This window comes from Herpailurus yagouaroundi, unplaced genomic scaffold (assembly GCF_014898765.1).
Source record: "Herpailurus yagouaroundi ecotype Mexico unplaced genomic scaffold, PumYag 217, whole genome shotgun sequence".
NCBI classification, from domain to species: Eukaryota; Metazoa; Chordata; class Mammalia; order Carnivora; family Felidae; genus Herpailurus; species Herpailurus yagouaroundi.
The window spans coordinates 3,479,250-3,497,302 of NW_024412448.1; the positions used below are offsets into that span (position 1 = coordinate 3,479,250).

An 18,053-nucleotide genomic window follows, 5' to 3' on the forward strand; every position below is an offset into this window, starting at 1 on the left:
GGACGGATGGGTGGACAGGTGAATGGATGAGTAGCTGGACAGTTATCATCCCACTCCCTTTTCCTCTCTCGTGTCATCACATTAGCCTGATAAAACCAGTAAGATCCAGCTCGGCCCACTGTACTCCATGGCCCACACCGCGGGAGAAAAACAGAAGATCACCCTGAACGATTCACTTAAGTTCACTGACTCCTGATAGAAGCAGGCCTGGCATGGCCACTCAGCTGTCGCTCAGCTCTGGGGGACCAGTTGACTTACCCTCCTCAACCCTCCCTTCTCCGCTACCCTCGCTCTTGGCGATAAACGTCCACACTCACCTGCTGGCCTGCCTGCCTCATATCCTAGAGCCCAGCCCTTCTCACCAACACGTGCTCACGGTTCTGGTGACCCACTACAATCCCTCCCGTGACCGGAATGGGAGAACCTCCTGGACCCCGCAGCCTCGTCAGCCTACACCCCGGATTCACTGCTTCCCCACAGAGTCTCTTGAACGAGCCGCCTGGACCTCTGGCCCCGAGTCCCTTTACTCCCACACTTTCTCAGCCCCACTCCCAACTGGCTTTCCCGGCCCCGTTTCCCGAAACCACCTTCGTCAAGGTTCCCACGTCTGCCGTGCCGAAAGCCTCGCTGGGCCTCATCCCTCAGCAGCACTGGAGGTGCGGACCGTCCTCTCTCCAGAGACACTGTCCTCTCTCGGTCTGGTCAAGCCACACTCTGTTCGTTTCCTGGCTTCGTTGGAAGTTCCTTCTACATCTGCGTTGCTGTCTCCTCCCCTCTCCCCAACCTGTAGACGCTAGAGGTCCCCAAAGCCCAGTCCCTGGACCCTCTCTTCTGTGGCTATCTTCACTACCTCAAAGTTCTCAGTCTCAATTTTAAAATAGCAGCTGTATGTGGGCCAACCCCAAGTTCGATCTCCATCCCGGGCTCTTCCCCACAATTCCGCGGTCTGCACGCCTCATACGCACGAGTCGAGCTTGACCTCCCCCTCCCCATGGTCCCCATCAAACTGTCCCTCTTGAGGTCTTCTGCATCTCAGGAAACACCCCTGCCCACAGGCCAGGGCTCAGCCCTACACCTGGGGTGACACCTTTCTGTCCACTGCAAACGATCAAGCAGGAAGTCCTGTCGGCTGCACCTTCAACACGTGCCCAGAACCCAACCACCTTGACCAACTCACCGCTCCCACCTGGGTCCGGCCCCCACGACGTTCCCGTCTCCCTGCTTCTGCCCCCGCCCCTACAGTCTGTCCTCTCCGAGTAAAATCCAGAGTTCTGACGTGGCCCGTTGGCCCTGCCTGACGTGGACCCCCGAATCTTGGGTCCTCACGTCCTGCTTCACCGTCCTCGCTTGTTCTCTGCTGGTCACAAGGGTCCCTGCTGTCCCTTAAACATCCAGTTCTGGCCTCAAGGAATTTGCACTGGCTGTTCCTTCCGCAAGGACGCCGTTCCCCGCACACCCCATGGAGGTCTCCCCTCCTTCAGGGTCACGTTCTCAGGGAAGCCCCCGCTTTGCACTCCCCATCCCCTGACCTGGCTTTGCCCTTCTCTGTCTCAGAGTCCCGACGCGGCCATCATGCACGGTCTGCCTCCCGCCCCAGGACGTCGTCTCCAGGCAGACCTCACCTGTTGCCGAATCATCTCCTGCACCCAGAGCGGGAGGACACACAGTAGGACTGTGACAGAGGCGCACCTCGCGGACGAGCGAACGTGTCGTGACAGCGGTCGCCAACAGAGCTAAGTGTGTCCCCGGTGCCACTGCACGGAGTCCCCACAACAAGCCTGGGGGCCGGGCTCCGTGGGAAAGTGGGGGGCGGACAGCCTGGGCCGTGCTCCGCATCTCACGTTCTCAATTCTGCGGGGCGGGTATTTTGGTCGCCACGTTTACAGAGAGGGAGTGGAGGCACGGAGGCAGAGACCAGGGCACCCGCCGGGGGTTCTGGAGCAGGTGAGCACACAGAGCCCTCCCGTCCCACACCCTCCGCTGCACGTGTGCTCACTCCAGATGCAAGGGGGGGACGGCCCGAGGCGAGTCTGCAGGCGGAGGGTGGTGGCCTGCCCAGTGCTGGGCTGGAACGCGCCCCTTCCAGCTGCTGCCGGCTCACGAGTGCACGAGTGCCGACCCGGAACATCGTTTTCCGACTCCACGTTTGGTGACCTCTCCCTGCCAGCATGAGATCGGCCAGGGTGGGAGCATCCACACCCCACGAACTGGCAAGTGCCACCCTTCAGGGCTGGGTCTGTCCCCGGAGAGCTGGCTGTTAAGACCCTGGGGCCCACGTCCCGGCAGAGAGGCGGTACCGGGCATGACCGTCTGCAAAGCCAGAGTTAAGTGCGGCCCGAGCAGCTTTACGGAGCCCCTCCTCCGAGCCTGCGTTTGAACGGGAACGAGGTGCAGGCTGTGTCCGTGAGGAGCTTCTGGCCCCGCAGGAGCCAGCCACGCCCAGAAGACACTACCAGAGGCTGGATGGAAGGTGCGAAGTTCCAGAAAGATCGATGTTCCTGCATCTGGCAAAGGGGAGCCGAGGGGAGCAGATGTCCCGTGTGGCTGGCCTTGAGGGTGGGGCCGGGGCTCTGTGAGTGACTTCACCTCGGGTCCGCCATCTGTCCAGCCAGCCTGGCTCTCCCCTCGCCCGAGAGGTGACAAGCGTGGGCTGCACCCGTGCCCTCTGGTGTCCGCCCAGAGGAGAGCGCCTCCAGGGTATTTAGTCCCTGGCTCCCTCCCCGGGAGGCTGTCTCGGGCTGGCTGTGACCTGGGCCAAGGGGGCCTGGACCTCCTCTGGAGGGTGACCCTCCCTCCTCACCCCCGCCCGAGGTGGCGGCGGCTCGGTCACCGTCAGCGCTGGGGTCCTGCGTGCTCCCCGACACTCCCCCTCTGTCCACCCTCCCGACGCTGCTGGACACAGTCTCACGTGGAATTTCCCCACGGCGAGGGAGGGAACCAGCTACTCCCTCCTGGATCCTGATGACGTGCTCTGCTGAAGGACCAGGCGGGCGTCTCTACAGGGAGGTGGGTCCTCTCGAGGACGCCTCGCCGCTGAGCTGCCTGGTCTTGGGCCCTGCTCCCCGAGGGGCTGCCCGTGGCACCAGGATCCTCAGCTGCTAAGTGACACCAGGCTCAGCCTTACCTCTTGGTCTGTGGAAGAGGACGGCGTCCTGTCTGCCTGGAGGCAGGGGCTGGGAGGGAGGAACCTTCATCTTTAGGATCTAGAGCTAAGGTCCCCCCAGGTATCTCTGCCCATCCCACTGGCCCAAAGCATCCTCCGCCCCAGCCTGAATTCCCAGGCCCCCCGGCCGGTGCGTTCCCGTCCTGCTGGGGTGAAGGTCCCCGTGCGTGTGAACGGATGGACTGGTGGGATGCTTGGGGAGCAGGGTCGTTGGGGGAAGGGGAAGGGGTCAGTAGCAGCCAATGGCGCCCCCCCCCCTCCCGCCTCCCAGACCTTCTCTCTGCAGTCCCTCTGGCTCCTCCGCTCACAGTCCCTCCAGGACAATCAGGCTAATTGCCTCTTGGACTCCTCACCCCAGGAAGGAGGGCGCCGCAGGCCCCGGGCCCGCGGGCCAGGCTGCGGCCGGGAGACTGGCGGCACAGGCTGGGCAATGAGCCATTTCTCCACCCCTGGGCAAAGCTGGCTCCCAGACAGGGCGGAGGAGGGGGCGAGGCAGAATGGCAGAATGGCCCTGGCGTGGACCAAACTATTAGGGCGTAGCGTGCCCACCCCACCCTGTACCACGGCCCCCTGCCCGTCAGGTGTCGGACCCCCACCCTCACAGCCGTGCCACGCACAACCATATGTCCCCAAGTCACCAGCGTCTGCTGAGCTCCACTGCCTGCCTGGCACCAGGGCACATCCCGGTGGTGAGCAGGGCCTGCCCTTGGGGCCCTGCCAACTCAGTGACTTCCTGGTGACCTAAGAGTTGGGGGTCACAAGCTACGTTTCATAGAGGGGACCCTGCGGCCACAGGCCACGTGACGAGCGAGCAGGAGGTCTGGGGCACTCGCAGTGTGGAGGTGGACGTGGCAGAGGCCAGCGGGGAAGCGGGCAGGGGACCGGGTCTTGGAGATGTCTCTGCACATGTGGCTGGAACCACAAGGGGACAGACAGACGTCAACTTCCCAAGCCCCGGCCACAGCCTGCTCATCCAGAGGCACGCAGCATGGGACGATTCCCAGGGCCAGGAAAATAGGAGGGCTGGTTTCCAGAGGACACCTGTCCAGAGAGTCCTTTGTGAGCACTCCTGGCCCGTCCCCCAGCTCCCCCTGAGAGAGGAGAGGAGTCAGGCTGGGGCTGGCCTCCGGGAGGCAGGAAGTAGCACCCAAGTCCCAGGGGCCTTCAGTGACAACTGAGCCAGGGGACCTCACGGCTCTGACCTCCCAGCCTGGAGGTGGGATGGCCCTGTGTCCCCCGCCCCCCGGCCCCCAACCCAGGCACGCACACGAGGCGGTGGCCCCATCTCCAACCGCGGGTGACACCCAACCTGCCCGCCGGGCAAACTGGGACCCTCCCGTCTCCGCCTCCCTGCCAGGCGCCCCCACTGGGTTCTGCTCGCTACCAACGCGAAGGCTCCTTCGGTCTTGGAACAGCTCTGCCAGAAAGCTCCTCCACGCACTGAGCTGAAACCTGCCTTCTGGAAACTTCCACCCAGCACCCGGCTCAGCCTCGGGGCCTGCACCCCTGCAGTCCACGGACTCACGCTCCCGTGGCTGACGCTCCAAGGAGCGGAGAATCCACACGGCTACACCTGCCACTGTTGCTCCCGGTGCACATCCAGGAACGTGCTCTGGTTGCTCCCGTCTTACAGGTGAGAGAAGGCAGGCAAGCAGCCATGCCTGAACCCAGGCCGGCGTCCTGGACTGTCGCCACGGCTACAGCACCTTCCCTTTCCCAGGTGCAGGGGGGTCTGGTATGGGGGCCACGGGAGGGAGCGTCACGGAGCAAGGGGACCACTCGGGACAACGCCATGAACCGTGGGAAAGCATCCGGACGCTCAGGGTGGGTGACAGACAGGAAAGGGGTGGAGAAGAGCGTCCCTCAGGGCATAGAGGAAAATCACTAACACATTTCGTTGTCTTCTCGGAGGGGACCTTCCTGTTTTCTTAATGTGCCAATCACGGGAAAGTGAAGTTTTGGGGAAAAAGACGACAAAAGTATGGGAAGGCACGGGGACGAAGCCGGGTGCAGGATGACGCCAAGGGGACAGGTGGCCACTGACTCTCGTCCCGGCAAGCCCCCGCGCCAGGACTCTTTTAGCATTCCTGCCACCATGATGCTTGGCTCTGGCAGAGAGGTCCTGCTGTGATTCAAAGAGCGCTGGGCAGGAGTATCTGCTTTTCTGGATATTTCCAAGGATGGTGGAGCCTGGCCCTGCCTCCAGGGACAACCGGGATCTCAGAAAGGGACCTTGGAGGATGTTCTACCCGCTCGGCTGGGGAGGAAGTCGGCAGCGGGGAGGTGGTGAGTGCAGGCGGGGCGGGAGGGTGAGCTATGGAGAGCAGGAACACCACTGCCGGATACGCACGAGGACCCACCGGCTGCCAGGTTCTGGGTGCCTGGGGCGCACCAGTGAGCACGGCCCGTCTCCGGGAGCAGACACCCCTGTGGAGGCCCCCTGGGCATTAGCTAAATTTGAAATACATGATGTGATTTTCAGGGGCAGCCAATTAGCGTCTCCATGGCGGTTGGCTCAAGTTAACCTTCCCATCCTGGGCCACCAACTGAGAGCAGGGGCCTGGCCCGGAGGCGGCTGGTGACTCACAGAGGGGCTCCCCACGCACATGGCGGTGGGGGGCACAGAAATGGAAATAAACAGTCCCAACAGCGATCCCAGAGAGAAAGAAGGGGCTGCTCCAGGATTCAGCCGGGGTCACTGGCACGGGGGCCAAGGGGGTGGACAGCCGCAGCACATGGCTTTCTCCCTCGCAGGTTCTTGCCCTCTGACTCAGTTGCAATCCTTAGCCCAAAACAGGCCATCTTCATGGCTCACGGGCTTCTGACCCCAACTTTTGGGGCTCAAGCAGTGGCAGGAGAGCATCCTTGCCAGGCGGGAACAGAGGCACTCCAGCCAGCCCAGGCACCCCGGGAAAGCCGGGTCCTAGCAGTGAGAGGGTGAGCCTGGGAGCCCTGGGGGGCAGGCCCAGCCCCCATCTCCTGCCGAGACCTCACCAGGCCCCCTTGCACCCCATCCAGCATATTCACAGCAGAGGCTTCGCTCCTGGACACGCTCATGCCTCCCTCCCCAAGTTCAAGATGTTATTCCAGAGGTGTGCGGTGGGAGGCAGTGGTAGGGAGTCCTTGCTGGTGAGCACCTTAAGGCCAGAGACTTCGGGGTGAGGGTTGTCTAAGCAGGACGTGCTGGGGCACGCCTCAGGGCACAGCTGGGCTGCTATCACAGAACGGGCAACCTGGATGGGCAGGGTGATGCCTTAGCATTCTAGAATTCTATTCTAGAACGTTCTAGAATTCTATTCTAGAACGTTCTAGAATCTCCGTGGTACGGGTTGGGGGGAGGGTGTGGAGCTCCAGACCAGGAGAGCCCTGAGGGCCAGAGCTCTTCACGAGGAAGTGAGCCCCTGACACAGTTCAGGCACACAGCAAGTGCTTAGTAAATGCTCAGTAACGCGGGGGATTGTGGGAGTGACAGCCACTGGTCGAGGGTTTTCGAGAGCCCGGCACTGGGCTCAGGAGTAACAATGTGCTATTTCGTGTGACGGTCAGACGACCTGTGAGCTGGCCTCCTCCAGAAGTTGCCTGCCCGCGTGCGCACAGCCAGCACGTGGCAGAGCTGGGATCCGGGCCCAGGCCCGGCTGACTCGGAGCCACTGGATGCTGCCGGGCAGGGCACGGACTGTCGTCTGAGTAGGAGCAGAAGGGGGTGTGCCCTCCACCCACTGCCTGGAAGAGGGTCGAAGGCCCGTGGTGCTCGTTCCCCGTCCCAAGACTCGGGAGGCCTGTTCTGCCGCTCGCTGATCCTGCTTCGCAGACACCATTCTAACCGAGCCACCAGCCAGGTTTCCTGAGCCCGTCCTGAGAGCCCACCTGTGGGCTGGACGCTTCCCTCTGGTGCTCAGAGGGCTCAGCCGCGGGCCCTCCCGTCCCCACCTCGGTCTTAGCTACTGGCTCTGTGGTGGGTGCGTGTGGTGGGGGGGGGGGGGGGAGCCCTGCTCTGTGGCGTCTACGGTTTCCGTGGTGGAAAACTACCAGCAAGAAGCGTCTGAACGCGGGGCTTGCGGGGACGACTCCAGAGACCCTGGGGCGGGAGAGGGGGCCGCCCCTGTCGGGCTCCCGATTCACCTCCCTGGTCTGAGCAAGAGGAGGTGTGGGAGGGCCAGGGACACGGTGCTACGTGTGACGGGGCTCTGCGCAGGGCTGGGGCAGGGGCTGCTGGGAGACCAGTGGTCGGCGGGCCAGGGAGAAAGGGGGGGGGCAGCGCTGCTTGCTGGGTGGGAGGCTGGGGGCACGAATCCACCTGAGCAACCGCTCCCCCCACCGCTCCATCCAACCCGTCTGTGCCCTGGCAACTGCTTTCGTGTCTTTTATTAATTAGGGCTGTCGGACGGCGCATCATACTCCACGTTACCGCATTCAGGGACCGTTAGGCTGGCTCTCGGCGGCCTCTCCTCCTTTCTTCCTTCCTTCTCTGCGAGGGGTCTGGTGCCCAGGCCGCCCCAATGCCCCAGAACGCGCAGGGCGCACCGTGTGTCTGCTCCCGCCCCCGGGACCGGGAGAGACTTCGGGGGAAAGGCAGGCAGAGCCCCCCCAGATGGGCAGGACCCTGACGCACTGGCAAGTTTACAACCTGGAGCCCGGCTACGCCCCTGGGCGACTCGGCGCGGGCCTCGCTGCGTTCCTGCTGGCCCCTCCACCTGCCCTCCACTCCACCAGAATCACGGGTCTCCCCCCCCCCCATTTGTGTCTCCTCGTCCTGTGTCCGCAGCCCCTCGTTTCCCAGTAGGGCCTCAAGCCTCTGCCTCACTGGCGCTTTGGAGGCTGCAGGTGGGCGATGGGGCCAAGTCACCCCGTAACCTGCGAGGTCTGAGTGAGGAGCCCTACCCCCAACCACACAGAACACATGAGGCTTACGTGGGGGCCCAGCCTGGATTCCCGATGAGCCCTCAGCACGAGCGCCGGTGCCCCCCACCCCCCGAGGCATCCTGGGCACCCTGCCTCCGAGGCCGGGAGGCCTGGAGACTTTTGTTCTAGTCTCCCCGCCATGGCCCAGTTTCTGCGCCTTCGCCACGAAAGCTGGTGGTGCCGGCCAGAGCGAACGCAGTGCCGGAGCAGGATGCGGCCGGGCCAGCCTGGCGTCTGCAAAGCAGCTCCGAGGGTGCCCCGTGTGCCCCTTGCCGTGTGTGTGCGCTCAGTGCAAGCTCCGTGTGCCCTGTGAGTGTGCCGGGCGCGCCCCGCGTGCTGTCCGGGGCACCTGCTCTCGTGGACAGAAAAGTACCCCACCAGCCTCCCGTCTCCCCGCTGAGCCGCGGGCACGGCCCCACCCACAAGTGGGGCTGCAGGCCCAGGCCGTGAGCACCGCCCGAGAACCTGGCCGCCACCGGCAGAAACCGCAGGTCCTTCCCGGTGTGCCGCAGACACGCCAGTGGTGATCCCTGTGCTCACCCCAACTCCAGCAGCTAGGGTGGTGAGCACACCCGGCCCTGGGCCTGCTCATCTGACGCGGCAGAAAAGAGGCCGCGGACAGGGCGTCACGGTCTTCTCTCTTTTGCTAAGTGTATTTCAACGAAGAGTTTTCCTTGTAAACCCGTGTGCCGTAGGCGTGTGAGACCATCTTGTGACGAGGGGTCCCAGTGCCTCACCAGATGCTCAGGGGTTCCAAGAACAAGAAACTGAGAACTTCTGGTCCTGATGGACCCCCGATGGGGCCAAGAGGTGCCACACCTCCACCCCCTGGAACGGAGCTGGCCCCGCAGCCAGAGCCCGCAGCCACTCAGCCCAGTCTCAGCCCCAACCCGCTCGGCGGAAAAGCCCCAGGCGAGGGGACGGATTTTCGCGCGATTAAGCCGTAATTCCCTCCAAGCCCACTGCATACAAATCATAAATAATGTGGCTCCGTAAATCCCTTCTCCCCTCAGCTACACCTCCACCAGGCTCCCCTCCTGCCTGGGGAAATCAGTGAGGAGACGTCTGGCTGATGGGGCTTGGAAAGCGGAGAGCGAGAGGTGGGTGGAGGGGGGGGGGGTTGCTGGGAAGCAGGTTCACCCCGGATTGTCCATCAAGTCAGAAGGAAACACCACCCACCGGTCCCAACTCCTGGGTCTGTGCAGACCTCGGGGCTGCTGGGCTGGGCAGGGACCGCCCAGGCTGGGGTCTGCCTCGGGCACCAAGCCCAGGTGGGGTCTCCGCGGGAGGGCAGGCAGTGGGGGCCCGAGCACTGCCGCGGGTGTCAGCCAGGGAGCTGAGAGACTGCCCCCAGCGAGCAGTGGTCTTTACCCGACTTCACGCACGCCCCCGGGGCTCTGCTGTGCTCTGAACCCGCAGCTTTGTGTGTGTACGTGTGTGGGCATGCGCCACGAAGAACCATCTACAGGCGCCGGGTGCTCCCCCGTGGGGACAGGTGGGGGGGGGGGTCGTCTCTCGGTCTACAGGAGACCGTGCGTGAGGCCAGATCGCCAGGCATGCCAGGGCTGCTGGCGGCAGAACTGGGGGGTACCGTCCGTCACCTTCGCGGAGCCTCCCCCTTCCGCCCCCACCAGGCACTGGGAGAGCAAAGCCTTCTGGGCACAGGGACCCTCTTCGGACTGCACACGTGTAGGGACAAAAACAGCTACTAAAAGGTGGTGTGCAGGCCCCAAGAAGGTGCTGTGTCCGCTGTTCCTCCCCGTTTCACTGGTGAGAACAGTGGGTGAGCACCCTACACCCCTGTCCTCCAAGCGTTCAAACACCTCCTCTGGGAAGCCTTCCAAGCCTAACCCCGTGATCTCCACTCTCAGCGGACACCAGGCTCCTACTCAGTGGGGTGGAGAGAACACTGTCTGGGCCAAAGCTCCCTGCCGGGGCCTCGTGAAGACAAACCTATAGGACAGTTGACAAGGTGACCCCCAGAAGGAGGACCACCGACAACCCCCCCCCGCCCCCCCCACCGAGAACACATTAACAAGTGTCTGCGAGCGGTCCCCGGGCCACTCCCCTTGACAGTGCGGGGCATCTGGCTCTGCGCCCCTAGGGACAGCCCTCTGCATCCACAGCGGCATCCCTGTGCCTGTTCCCTGCATATTCATTAAGCGACATTAGCATTATTAATGGCCCGTGGTCTTCATCTAGCCAGTGGAACAGGATATTAAGCACGGTGGCCCAGACATGAGGTGGGCAGGTGGGGGTGTGGATGGAGGGTGGGTGGGTGGCCGGGAGGGGGTGGTGGGCAAGACCCTTCCTTGGGTGTAGCCCAGGGTCTGTGCCCAGTGGCCTCGGGTCCTAGACACCCCCCTCGCCCTCCCACGTGCCCTTCTCCTAGCTTCTGTGAGCTCGGGGAAGGCAGACTCAAATGAAAATTGGCAAAATGTAATTAGGAAGGTAAATTTCCTGGCAACAAAGATTACATAATACGCCCCGCAGTCAAACACACGCCGGGGGTCTCGTTTGAGGATTGTGGTTCATCCGCGGTTGGGGTAATTCGCATCGTGACCCTTCTTCCATGGCGACGTGTGGGAGTTGGGGGTCAGTGCAGTGTCTCCGGGAGGGGGGATGTGGTGGGGACAGAACCCGTGGGGGCTCGTGCCTGGTCACGTGTGGCCACACACGGCAGGTTATGTGGCTCTTTACGGCTGGACACAGGGAGGTCCTGGAAGTGACGTCAGCAGACCAGCAGCGTCGCGTGGCCTGGAGCAGTTACGAATGCAGATTCTCACCCTCCTGCACTGCCGACTCAGAATCCGTGACCCAGGAGAATCGCCACTGCGCATCACAAACCCCACACGTCCCACAGAAGGGACCCTCAGTCTGTGTCGGTGCCCTGACCGAGCTCGAGCCCGACCTGCTGGGCCTGCTGGTCCCCAGCTGGGGTCTGCTGGCCTGAGCTGATGCTCTGCAGAGCAGGGAGGAGTTTCCAGGCCAGCACACGGCGGAGCGGACCCTGGACGAGTCCTGTGCTCTGCCGGAGGCGCTGTTTCCCCTAGAGACGCGAGGTCTGGGTCCTGGTGACCCGGAGCTGGGGAGGGGGCACTCCCACCCCCTGGGTCTGGGCAGCCACTTGCTTGGCAGCGGCTGTGGGCGGGCACCAGCTCTGCCAGAACAGAGTAGGTCTGGAACAGGTGCCCAGGGAAGAGCATAGGGTAGGGGGCTTGCTCGTGAGTCCCAGGCCACCCTCGAGGAAAAGGGGGCAGAGCCCGAGGAGGCAGCAGGGATTCCTCCAGATTCGGGAGGGACTCTGAGTGTCCTCTTCTGAGAATTACGTGGGTGTGACCCCACCTGACCCTGTAGACGGCGAGGTGGGGACCCTTGGCACATCCAGAGGAGGACCGGAGGCCTCCAGGGCCCTGACTCCCTGAGGTCGTGGGTGCGTGGGTGGCACATCGTGGTCCACCGTCCAGGCCCTCGGGGGCAGCATCTCCCCTTCACCTGTTTGCACCTCTGAGCACCTGTTCTGCCCACAGCCCCGTGACAGGGCCGCCCAGCGCAGCTCAATGTGTCCCAGGCCTCTGCCTCTCTTACTCAAGCTCTGTTCACCGGGCAGCTGGACGTGGGGAACCTGCGGGGACAGTGCCCACAGTGCTGTCACCCGAGAGTGGTGCCCTGTGAGTCAGGTGCTTCCCGGGACACAGCTGCCCCAGGCCAGGGCCATTCTCCCCATAGCCCTGACCCCCAGGGCACGATTCTCTACACACACTTCAACTCAGGGACTCTCCCAGGGGCCCTGGGATGGCCTTGAGCGGCCTGGGCCCTGTATGCCCAGCCCCAGGCCTCCGAACCCTGCCCCTCCGTCCCCTCACGTCCCCACAGGTGCCACGTGCCCTGTTCTGCGTGCCGGCGGTCAGGCCAGGGAGACCCATCCATGGCCGCGCCCACTCTCCCTCGTGCACACACCGTACCCATGCCCACAGCTGCACGCACCCCTACTCCCCAGGCACATCTCCCGCACAGCCGGGAGCACGGCTTCTCAGCCCTGGCATTGCTGGTGCCCTCTGCTGTGGGGCCGTCCTGGGTGCCCCAGAATGTTTAACAGCATCCCTGTGCTCCCCCCCACCCCCCAACCGAGATGCTGCCCAGTAGTGACAACTGAAGATGTCGCCAGGCGGGGGCAAGACCACCCTCGGGTCAGCGCCTCTGACCCCCGAATGCCATCCCCGTGGCGTGACCATGCGTCCAGGGGACCGTGCATACAGCACCCACCCACCCACGCACATGCGTCGCGGTCCCTGGTCCACCTGCCCGGGCGCAGGCTGTCCCCAGAAGCGGTCCCGCCTTGCTGCTGGCGCCTGGCCCGGCCCCCGGGGCGCGCAGGGGAGGGCGCGGGCGGGCGGAGGAGGCAGGCCGGCTTCTCTTCCCGTTTGGCGCCTGGCTCATGGAAGAGGCAAGCCTGGATCCAATCTTCGGCTGATTAAATGTCCCTCATTAATGAGTTTCTTTAATTAATGAAGTTTTTGGGTCTGCTTCACTTGCTTTATTCCAGCCACACTCTGCCTCCTCAGCACAAGAGGGGCCGTTTCCTCCCGGGTAATTGAGGGAGCGCGGCCGTTCCTGCCGACGCTGCACTTTGCTGATTGCGCCTGTCAACTCGGGGCTGACAACTCCATCTTTAAACATTTCTTCTCCAGAAGCCGCGTGCACATGCGTGCTCGCACACGCGGCTGGGGGCACAGCCCCGCACCCCCCCACTGCCGCGGGCACAGCCACGCGGGCACCCGGCGGTTCGCGCTCCCACGGGCGGCGGCGCCTGCACACGCGTGCACCTGAGCACCCCGTGCGAGTGTGTCACACACCTGGGTGGCGCACACACACGGCACACGCACCTCACCGATCACACACACGTCCACGTTCACGTCTCCCACACCACTGCACGCGCACCCAAACCCTAGCGAGCAGGTGTCAGGACGACCCCTCCCGCCCCGCCACGGGAGAAGAGCCAGCTGGGGTGCCCGGCGCACCAGAGGACCACGTCCCCGGGTCCACCGTTTGTCCAAGTGGCCCTGCCTGGCTGCCTACCCCACTGTGACCAGGCGCCAGCTCTGGGCTTCGGGGCCCAGAAGGATGATTTACTCCCTTTCATTGGCTCATGAAAAGCTCTTTGAATTAAAAACATTTATCTTCTGCTGCTGACGAGGACGCTGGACTCCACACCCACGAGGCTGGGCAGTCAGGGGCCACTGTGCCACAGCCAGGGAGGGGGGCGAACAGCCAGGGAGGGGGGACAGCCCGTCCTTCCGACTCCTCTACAGGTGGGACAGGACAGGGCACTTCTTTAGGACCAGGACCTGGTCCTGACCACCAGCTGAGAGAAGCAGACGTTCCCACAGGTGCAGAGGGGACCCCTGGGACCACGTGCCAGCCTGGAGAGGCTGTGGCCAGGGCAGGATGGAGCGCTGCAGAGACATGCCCCGGCAGGGGGGGGGAGTCACACTGCCTGTATCTGGCGAGGATGTCTTACCGACTCATCATTCCAGCTGCACAAGGTGGGTGTCACTATCCCCATGATACTGATAAGGAAGCTGAATAAAGTGCCACGGTCCCCCTGCTGGCAAGGGACAGGGCAGGCTCTGAGCGCAGCTCTGCCAGGGTCCCCGGCACGCTCTCCAAGTTCCGTGCCCCTGCCAGGCTTCTCTGTCCTGGAGGGTCCTGGCATCCTCGAGGACGGCGCTGGCCACCCGGCTCTGATGGCCACACACAGGTCGTCCGCCTACCAGAACCTTCCCGCCCGTTATCTTAGTAGGTTCCTCACCACCCCCGAGAGGCATGTCTCTATTTCTCAGACGAGGAAACGGGCTGGGGTGTCATCTGGGTTACGCACGGCAGGGCCTCCCGTCTCTGTGCCCAGGGCCAGTCTCATCCCACCTCTCTGAGCCCCAGGCGCCGGCCCTGGAGGGTGAAGCCCAAGCAAAGCCATGCCAAGCCCCTCCCGCGGCTTCCCCAGGAACCCCCAGAGCCAGCGTGGAGCCTATCTGCCAGCTGGGTGCCAGCCACGCGTCTGTTTCCAGATGCCCGTGTGCACCATCGGTGGTGCACGTTCACCTACCTCAGCTGTAAAGCTCACAACGGCCCTGGGAATATTACCATCCTCCTTTTTGCAGATGGGGAAACTGAGGCTCAAAGAGGCAGGGCTGAGGTCCCACAGCTCCCAGAGGCACAGTGCAGCAGACACCAGCCCACCCCCAGCCCACGCCATTTTCCCTGGACCAGCACTTTCCAGGTCGTGTGCTATGGAACTTTAGGCTTCTGGAATGTTCTAGAGGAGGCCGCAGTGGGAAAGAGACGCGTTTAACTGATGTGTTTAATTGCGTAGAACCTGCTGTCTCCCACACTGCCCTGACCCAGAATTCTTTTCCCGCCCAAGGCCTACCCAAGGCAGGGGTCTTGGGGAACCACAGACAGACACCATGCTGAGTGGGGCTGGGGGCGGCTGGCCATGGCTGGCAAAGGGTCCTTCTAGGCAATGCTGAGGGCCTTTAGCTGAGTGATACAGGACCCCAGGACCCCCCACCTCCTGGGTAGTAGGAGCTGCAACCATGCTGAGGGCCAGGAGGACAGAGGGAGGGACCAAGGCAGTGAAGGAAGGGTTCTGGAGTGAGTCAGGCCCTGGACACTTCCTGGTGCCCAGCCGCATCCAGCTGGGACGTAGCTCTGAACTCGGGGTGTGGGGGACCCCAGGGCCCGGCAGGGTGGCTCAAATCAGCCGTGAATGCAGACAAAAACAGGGGCCTGGCAAGACAGGATGAGACTGTGAGTCCCCAGAATAGCGACCACTGGGGGGCTGGGTAGGCTTGGGAGGGGACAGACACTCTGTTCTTTAGTGACACGTAAGGAGAATGAGACGCATCTTCCACTGGTGTTAACGAGAATCGTAACAAAACGAAAAACCCAAGCAAGCCAGGGAAGCTGGAGTCAGGGCCATTGAAGGCTTAAGCGCAGAAAGCTGTGGCCAGCTGGGAGCCCCGTCTGCCCCCAGGAGTCACCTGGAGAGCAGAGCCAAGGAGGCCACAGGCTGGAGCACAGGCAAGGGACCTGCCTGGGGGGCCAAAAGGGTGTCTCCCGGAGCCTCTGATTCTGAACTTGCAATCACATCACAAGCAGCCAGGGTTGGGTTTCTTTTTACAGACACTCAGAGATGGTGAGTATGGGGCCTGAGGTCACACAGCAAACCAGTAGGTGGGGGTCAGGAAGGAAGAACAAACAGGAGGGCTGGGCATTCTGAGGTCCAAATGTATGCAAATGTAAAATACATATTTCCGTATAAATATTTAATAAACATATAGAAAACATAGTCATGCCCCTGTGTCCAGCAGTCCTGTGTAGCTGAGGGTCCCTCGCTGCTCCTGGCTTCTGTTTCCTTGTTGTAAGACAGGTATGGGAACAGAGCCTGGGCAGGTTGTGTTAATGCAGGTAAGTGGACAGCACAGTGCTGTGTCACCTGAGGGCCCCAAACTCTGAGCCGAGCTGCAGAAAATGAGCGTGTTTATTAACAATCCCGCGGCCCAGATGCCCCAGGGAGCTTTGGAGAACCGGCTCTGTCTCCCCCTACCTGACCTCAGAGGAAGAAGGAGGATCGCAGGGACCAGCCAGAAGGGAGCCCCTAAGAAAGGGGGGGCCCCTGGGGCCCAGGCTCTTGCCTGGTGTCTTTGAGTCTGTGGGGAGAGCGGAAGGGAAAACGGTAGGGTTCTTCACCTTACGATGCTTTGAGATACTGTCTGCATCAAGGGGGATTAAATACCGCAGGTTTTAACGAGCCGCACGGAACACACAACCTCGTGCCATAAATAAAGACAGATTTGCCACGGTGATGCCTTCACTGAACAAAGTCCCCCCGTGCACCTCTTTTGTAGTTATTCCCAAATTTGGTGAAGGGTGAGCCCCTCCCCGGCCCCCTGACTCTGTCATCTCCCCCACGAAGGGAGTGGAGGCCAGGGAGCCGGGAGGGCTGGGCCGGGGCGTGGGGGCCGCACTGTCCGGGGAGCTGGACGGGGTCTCGCGGTGGTTCACTATGACTGAGATCACACTGAAAAATCAATTTTTAATTGAATGTATTCTTTGAACCGGCCCTGTTGCCCATGGCTGAACACTGATGGGATTTCTATTCGAAGGTGCCCCTTCGCTGTGGATGCCCCTTCCCCACCCTGCTGACCACAGCAGGGCTGACCAGGCCAGGGGATCGCCCCTCGCTGGGGACGTAACCTCACTGCGGTGGGCTTCTGAGGGCAAGGTGGCCTCGAGCGGGTGGGGAGGGGGCTGGCGGAGAGCCTGCTTCTCCACGCACACTGGCCCGAGGTGGGGGGTGACTCACGCCTGGGGCTCTCACGAAGTGGGGGCGGGGTGTCGGGGTCTGGGCTCCCTGGGGGAGGGGCAGGCCTGAGGATGGGAGACGAGAGGGTCCCAGGGAGGGCTGCCCCCTCCCCGGCACCCCTGCACCGGGCCCTTCCTGATGTTTCACAGAGTCCAGTCCCGGGGACAACACGACACAGGAGGTGGACACGGGACGGGGGGGGGGGGCATGGGGCACGACCTGGAGCGAAGGGGTCCGGTCCCCATACTCTCGCCTGCACACCTCCCACCGCCAGTGGGCGAAAGAGGACACAATTCTCCCAACTTTGTCTTCCGGGGGCGAAGGGGGCTCTGAGGTGCACTCGGGCCCCTGGGGCGGGGTTGCTCCGTCTGTGCCGTGGAGAGCCCCACATCCGCGAGAAGGGACCCTCACCTGACCTGCGCTGAGCTTACCCTGCTCTCTGTGCACGCTGGCCTCTGCCCTGCACAGGCTGCCTAGAGCTCACCCTGGCCTGTGGGCGCAGCATCTGGGTCACCCGGGACTCTGGCCTTTAACTGTGCTGTCCTGGGGGGGGGGGGGGGTGTCCTACGAACTGGGTCTCAGGTGCCTCTTTTGCCTTCTCCCAGTGACTGATGTCTTCCCCACTTCCTAGCCACTGCTGGGTGGGCCCGGCCACAGCCTGGGGTTTCCTCTCGGACATGTTGCCATCCTGACCTCACAGAGCTGGTCCCAGATGCAGGCCGGGCCTCAGCTGCCAGAGCCGGGGTCCTCTCGCACCAGGGACACCTCCGTTCCAGCCCACAGGGGACACGCTCAGCCTGGAGACCGACTCACAGCCAGGCACGGGGGCTCACCAGGGATGGGAAATGGGGGCGGTCACCCTCCAGCACAAGCCCCTGCTGGGAAGCCACGGCCAACTTTGAAAGGCAGTGGTCCCCTGAGCCCCTCCTGCGGGAAGTTCCCTATGCTTAGTGTCCGAGGACCCGACCCACGGCTCCTGGGCCCACTGCCAGGCACACAGCACAGGGCACTCCCCAGGGTCCCGTGGGACTGTCCACCCACCCGGACGGACGGTCCGCCTGCACGCTGCCCCCATCCCTCCACCCAAGGACAGTCACGAGGGGAGGCTGGACCACCAGACACCTCGTGAGATTCGAGGCCTGGCTGGCCCACACCTGGTGAAGGAGAGCATGCTGCCTGTGGCTTGTTCTGCTCACGACACCCCCTGTCGCTAAGTGACAGGGCCTGGCTGAGCCTGCTCCCTGGACAGAAAGAGCAGTCAGGGAGTGCTGAGTGTGCAGGAGGGCACAGGTCCCTCTCCCTGGGCTTCTCGGCCAGGCCGGGCCCCCAAGCCTGGTCCATCAAATGGGCAGGGGAGCTGCTGTCTGCCCACCTCTGAGCTGTTACCGGGCTCTGAGGCAGGAGATGAGCCCATCTGGCACTCTGGGAAGCAGGTGGATCCGGAATAACCCCTCGGGGCTCTGAGCAGAGCATCGCTGAACACAGCCTGGAGCCCTGAGGGGCTACCTGTCCCAGTACAGTGGGGGAAACACGCAGACGGCTGCGGGAAGCGGCTCAGAAACCCACAGCGTGCGTGGGGCGGGGGCACAGATCCTGTCTGCCAAGCTCCGAGCGTGGGCA

At 63.1% G+C, this 18,053-nt stretch overlaps 1 protein-coding gene and 1 long non-coding RNA gene across 8 annotated transcripts in view; one reads left to right on the forward strand and one right to left on the reverse strand.

Moving 5' to 3' along the window:
* Positions 1 to 18,053, reverse strand: part of RBFOX3 (RNA binding fox-1 homolog 3) — a 464,942-nt gene that overhangs the window by 24,060 nt on the left and 422,829 nt on the right. The gene's annotated exons all lie outside the window — the stretch shown is intronic.
* Positions 1,093 to 5,073, forward strand: LOC121018010 (uncharacterized). The gene is made up of 3 exons (XR_005784992.1): positions 1,093 to 1,737; positions 1,887 to 2,470; positions 4,521 to 5,073. It is a non-coding gene; the product is annotated as an uncharacterized LOC121018010 (long non-coding RNA).